Source organism: Elephantulus edwardii, unplaced genomic scaffold (genome assembly GCF_000299155.1).
Source record: "Elephantulus edwardii isolate Elephantulus edwardi_28Jun2011 unplaced genomic scaffold, EleEdw1.0 scaffold00207, whole genome shotgun sequence".
Taxonomy (NCBI): domain Eukaryota; kingdom Metazoa; phylum Chordata; class Mammalia; order Macroscelidea; family Macroscelididae; genus Elephantulus; species Elephantulus edwardii.
The window spans coordinates 437,615-443,735 of record NW_006399957.1 but is presented as its reverse complement, the minus strand read 5'-3'; positions in this window follow the sequence as shown (position 1 = coordinate 443,735).

Below are 6,121 nucleotides of genomic sequence, written 5' to 3'. Positions count from 1 at the left end.
CAGAATAAAGGAGACACAAATATACAACAATGGTAGTGGAAAAGTTTGGGTTTTGTATTTCGATCAGAAATATGAGTATGATGTCAGTCAGTTTATCTTTCTATCTTTCTCCTTTTAGGGATCTCTGGTGGCATAATTCTCCAAACAAGAAATATGGGCAATGTCCTTAAAGCAACTCAATGAGGCAATGAGGAGGAGATGAGCTCTTTTTTAGTAAAGAAAGAAATATCTAGATCAAAGTGTGCTTACTCTAGCCAATTTTTAATAATTTCCAAGATTCTGCTTGCATGTGATATTAATGATATTTGATTATTTCAACACAGTTGGATCACCTTTTTAGGGAATGAGAACAGATAGATATGTTTCCAGTCAGTTGGCCAGGTCTCTGCCTTCCAGATTTCTCGCACAGCCTGGTGCACACAACTAGGGCTGCATCTGTTTGTTGAAACATGTCAATTGGTATTCCATCAACTTGTGGGGCCTTATTTTTTGCCAATGCCTTCAGTATATCTTGAACTCTATGCTATTTCCTAAAATGGTTCTGTGACAGCTAATTCTTTTTGGTACAGTGACTGTGTATTCCTTCAATCTTCTATTTATGCTTCCAGGATCATTCAAGATTTTGCTCACAGCATCCTTGTCTGCAATGGAAGGGACAATCTCCTTCTGTACCAGTCAGATCTGATTTGACGGTACACTCACACAAAAATTGAAAAAAAAAAAAAGATTTTGCTCACAGCATCCTTGTCTGCAATGGAGAAGACTAAAACTTGATGGCTCAAATCAGACAGGAACAGGGGTACTTCCTGAAATTTTTCATTGTCAGTTCTTTTTGGTAGTGTGATTCTGTGTGTTCTCTTCATCTTCTTTTGATGCTTCTTGGGTCATTCAATATACTGACCTATATCATCTTTTAATATTATGATTTGAGGTTTAAATTTGTTTTTCCATTCTCCCAGCTTGAGAAATGCAGAAGCAGTGAGCTATCCCCTTCTTATTCGCCAATTCCAGCTCTCTGCACACTCTATTATAATATTTTGCTTGGTATTCTTTAGCTGCCCTTTGAAATCTTCTATTCAGCTCTTTTACTTTGGCATATTTCCCCTCTGTTTTGACTTCTTGACAGTCCAGTGACATTTCAGAGTCTCTTCTATTTAGGGTTTGGGTTTTTTGTGGGTTTGGTTTTTTGGGTTTTTTTTTCATTCCCCTCTTTGAAATGACCTTTTTCTCTCATCATGAATGATATCCTTGATATCAAGGTCTGGTCATTCAATCACAACTCATCTGGTCTTTGATTATTGGTGTTCACTGCTTCAAACCTATTCTTAAGATGACTTATTAAAATCATCTTAAAAATAGGTTATTCATCTAAGGAGTGGAATAGCTGGATCATACAGAATCTCTGTGTTCAGTTTTTTGAGACAATGACAAACTGCCTTCCAGAGTGGTGCATCATCTTAAAATCCTACTAATAGTGTATGAGAGTTCCAATCTCTTCACATCCTCTCCCAACATTTTTTGCTTGCTTTCCTGGTAAACTTTGTCACTGTAATTGGGGTAAAATGATATCTCATTGTGATTTTTATTCTCTCATATTACCAATGATTTTTAACATTTCTTCATGTGTTTGTTGAGCATCAAAATGTGTTCCTCTGTGAAAAGTCTTTCCATATCTTTTGCCCGTTTTGTTAATTGGGTTATCAGTCTTTTTCTTGTGGAGGCCCTCTAGTATACTCTATAAACTTTCGTTATGAGACCCTTGTCTGAGATGGCATTGCGAAGTGGTTTTTCCCCAGTCAGTAAGTTTTGTTTTCACCTATTTGAAAAAGTTTTTGATGGGCAAAGGGACTGAATCTTTAGGAGGTCCCATTCATTCATCCATGTTATCCTCTTCTGGTTGTGCAGCATGTATCATTTTATTTCCTTAAAAAAATACAATAATTGAAATAGCTGATAACTTGACACAATTGCATTAAGATATTAAGCCGTTTCCAGGTGGCAGGCACAATGCAGGGCACCAGCAACAAAGATAAGATAAAGTCTCTTCTCAACACTCAATCTGGACAATTGTCAGTGTTGAATGCTGTTGGGAAAGTCTGTCCTTTCAGTGATCCTGTAACAGGCATTATTTTTTTTTTCCTCTTTACATTGCTGTTCCTAAAGCGAGTTCTTATAGTTAGTTAGTTTTTTTAAAAAATATAATTTTATACTGGTTTACTTAATAAAGTTTGTATACATTGTTTTTCACACCAGATCTTTCCCCTTTCCTTTACCCACCCCTCCCCCACCCATCAAATTGTGTGACCCTATGATTAAATATCCCCTCTCCCTTCCTTCGATTCTCATACTCATTCTACAAGAATGGTCTTAGTCTTTATGAGACTGAGTTATTTCACTTAGCATAATGCTCTTCAGTTCTCCCATGTTAGGTCTGATTAACAAAAGCATTACTCCTGCGTGCTGCATAGTATTCCATTGTGTGAATGTAGCATAATTTCTCAATCCATTCTATTGTGGTTGGGCATTTGGGCTGTTACCATGTTCTTGTGATGGTGAATAATGCTGTTATGAACACTGATGTACAAGTCTCCGTTTGTACCTCAGTTCTCATTCTCTAGGGGTTGATTTCAAGCAGTGGAATAGCTGGCTCATATGGAACTGCCTTTTCAGTTTTAATATTCTGGATTGCATTTTTATGCCTTTTTGTTATTTCTAGTACTATGATAGTAGTACTAGTAGTACTCTATCTTCTGATGATTTTTTAAGCCTTATACCTCTATCTATAGTTTCCATTCTTTCTCCCATTTTTTTGCATTTTCTTCCTTATTTGTGCAAGTTCCTCCTTATCAGTATATTTCTTCTGGCTTCATGTCTGAGCATTTGCTTTGTTGGTGGTTTCCATTGTGTCTTCCACCATTTACACCTTCTTCAGTAGCTGTTCAAATAACTCTTCATCAGTATATATATATATTTTTTTTTCTGGTTCTCTACCTCTTGCATATTCCCTTTATTTGTGGCTTCCATTGTTTCTTCTATTATTTGTACTTTCATTCATAGCTGTTTGAATGTCTCCGTATCAACATAGATTATCTGCCTTCTTGACACTGGAGTATTTATGAGGTCGCTATATAATTATTTTTTTTTTTAAGTAGGCTTGTTTTTCACAGTATTTGAAGCTGCCTGCTGCTTTCTTGACATTATGTTAAATTTTTCGTGATAAGTGTTGGGTCTTTTCTATTGTGTCAGTGAAAGCTGGTGGTGGTTCTTGCTTTTATAACGTTACTAATTAGTTGCCAAGTTAAAATGTTCAGTCTTTGGGGTGAACTACTCACGCTACTGTAAATCCTTTCTGGGAAAGTTTGCCTTTCCTAAGGTCCTTGAAGTTCTCTCTATTCTGCCCTGTAGCCCTTTAGGAATCTTGCTTTGATATAGTTCCCTGAAACCAACTCTATAGGCCTCCTTCATGTATGAAGTGGCTGAGTGGTATGAGACCAGGTGCTCTACTCAAGCAATTTCTCACATACCTTTTCTCCTGGAGCTTAATATCTTCCTTTGTCTCTGGAGTCACAGGAGATTAGAGATCAGGACTGCCAACTCAGGCAGCTTGTGTGCAGGAAGTTTCAAATCAGCCCTCTCTCTCTCTCCCAAAGAGCTATGAAAATTCTTCCTCTGATTGAAGTTTTGTACATTTAAAGTCTCTTGTCCTGCTGGGATGGTTCCACAGCTGAAGATGCAAGGACCCCCAGAAGGAATCTATAACCCCAGGAACACTTCAGTCCCTTCTCCCCACAATGGAGAGGGCTCACTCTGGGCACAGAGCCTCCCCTCCCCTTTTCTTCTGCAGCTTGCTGTTATGTGCTGTAGAGTCACTTGTGACTCATAGCAACCCTGTGTACAATAGCCCTGAAACCTGCTTTATCTTGTACCAACTTTACTGTCTCTGACACACTTACTCTCATTACCCCAGTCACTGTATCAATCCATCTCATAAATGGTCTCCCTTTCTCTGTCCCTCTACCCTTCCAACCATAATGTCCCTCTCTAAGGACTAGTCCCTCCTTGCAACATACCCAAAGTATGTCAGACAAAGCTTCAGAATCCTTGTGTCCAAAGAGCAGCTTGGTTTCACCCTTTCTAGGACGAACACGTTTGTTCTCCTGGCAGTCCACTGTATACAACCCTCTTCTTCAGCACCACAGCTCAAAGGCATCAATTCTCCTTCTATCATCCCTAGTCACTGTACAGGTCTCTGACACATAGCAAGTAATTGTGAAGACTGCAGCTTAGTGTTCTCTTTTGTCTCTGGTGCTGGGGAAGATCAGGATTGCCCCCTCAGGCAGCTTGTTAGTAGAGGCTAGCAGGTCAGCCCTCTGTTGCAGAGAGCTAAGAAAATTCTTTCCTCTGCTTGAAGTTCTGTATACTATCCACTATAGATTGTGGGTATTATAAAAGTAAGCATTAAAAGTATATGCAATTTCTGACTTTTAGGAGTATAGATCAGATTGGGGATATACTGACCTGGATTTTTCCCAAGTCTTTTTTTTTTTTTCCCAATTCTTAAACCCAAACTAGTTGGCTCTGGTATTTTGAGGACAATATATGCATTTGTAGACAACAGAGGCTACTTGTCGCGCAAACATGTTAGGCTAAAGGTATGCAAAATTTTCTGTAGAGGACCAGGCAGTAAATATAGCAAGTTCTGTGAGCCTGCTGGGCTGGGGTTTCCCCCCCTTTTTAACAATTCGACTTTACCATTACAACACAAAAGTCATTACAGACAAAATAAACATGAGAGTGTGTGGCTGTATGCCAATAAAATCTCGCTGCTGAGTAGAAATTGGTCCTGTGCGCAAGAGCTGGTGTACTGTTGACTTACATCAAGGATTGAATAGTTGAAAGTTTCAGGCTGTTCAGGATTTTTTATCAGAAAATATATTTGATACCAGGAAAATATCTTCTTTTTAAGGATATGAAGACTATATGCTGTATCAAGAATTTGACAGTGCCTGTTCCTTTTTAATGCAGAACATTCCTCTCTGTAACGTTATACTGCGTAATGTTCAAATATTTTTAAAAGTACGTTTATAAATTAGTACTTTGATTCTATGCCTCTAACAAAAAATATTTGGTTTCAATTAATCTGCATGTTCACTTTGACTCTCGGGACCACCATTAGGCTCTGCAGAGAAAATTTACTGTAGACTTGCAATTACCACGAAAGGAATTTTTTCCAAGGGAGTTTTTGGCTCTGCATTCATACATGCCTGTGCTGCACGCATCCAGCTGCACGTTTGGTATTGCCAGCACTGCCTGAGATTTCCGCAGACTTGCTTTACAGGCAATATAACTATTCACTCTCATCCAAGTGACTGTTGGAACAGGGTTGCCCAGTGCAAAGCACAATCACCATACAGAAAGGAAACCCTACTGCCACGCCTAAGTCAAGAACCGGTCCGCTGTGTGATGCACAGCTAACCAAAAAGTCAGGAGTGGGAATCCACCAGCTCTCCACGGAAGCAGGCTGGCAGTCTCCTCCGTGGATGTACAACCTCAAACTAGACCCGACTGGACGGCATTGGGTATTTTAAGTCAATTAAGATCACAATGCACTCCAACCCACCGCCTTGGCGCGGATCTCAACACACAGCGACCCCGTGGAGCAGACACCTGACCTCCCTCGGAGCCAGGGGTCGGATATCATCGCCACCAGGACTCCTCTGGTTATTAATGAATTGTATTTATTTAAAAGTGATGTTTAAATAGGAGTGATGGAACAGGCAGAGAAACCACATCAAACTGTAAGCCTCGGTACCGGCCACCACCCACCCTCTGCTGCTCGGCGCCTCTTTAAACCCTGCTGTACCCAAAAGAATCGCTCGAAGAAAACCCGCGGACGCGCCTGAGCCATGTCATGAGGGCTCTGAGGTCCGGGCGGCAGCAGGACGCCGCAATAGACAAACGCCGGACAAACCAGGGCCTTTCCGGGCCGCGAGGGATGCCGGGCAGGCCGGATCTCGTAGTCCTGTGACGCCAGGACTTACCGTAAGGCGACGTAACCTCTAAGGGAGGCCCGGGGCATGCCGGGACTCGTAGTCCTGGGACGCCAGGACTTACCGTAAGG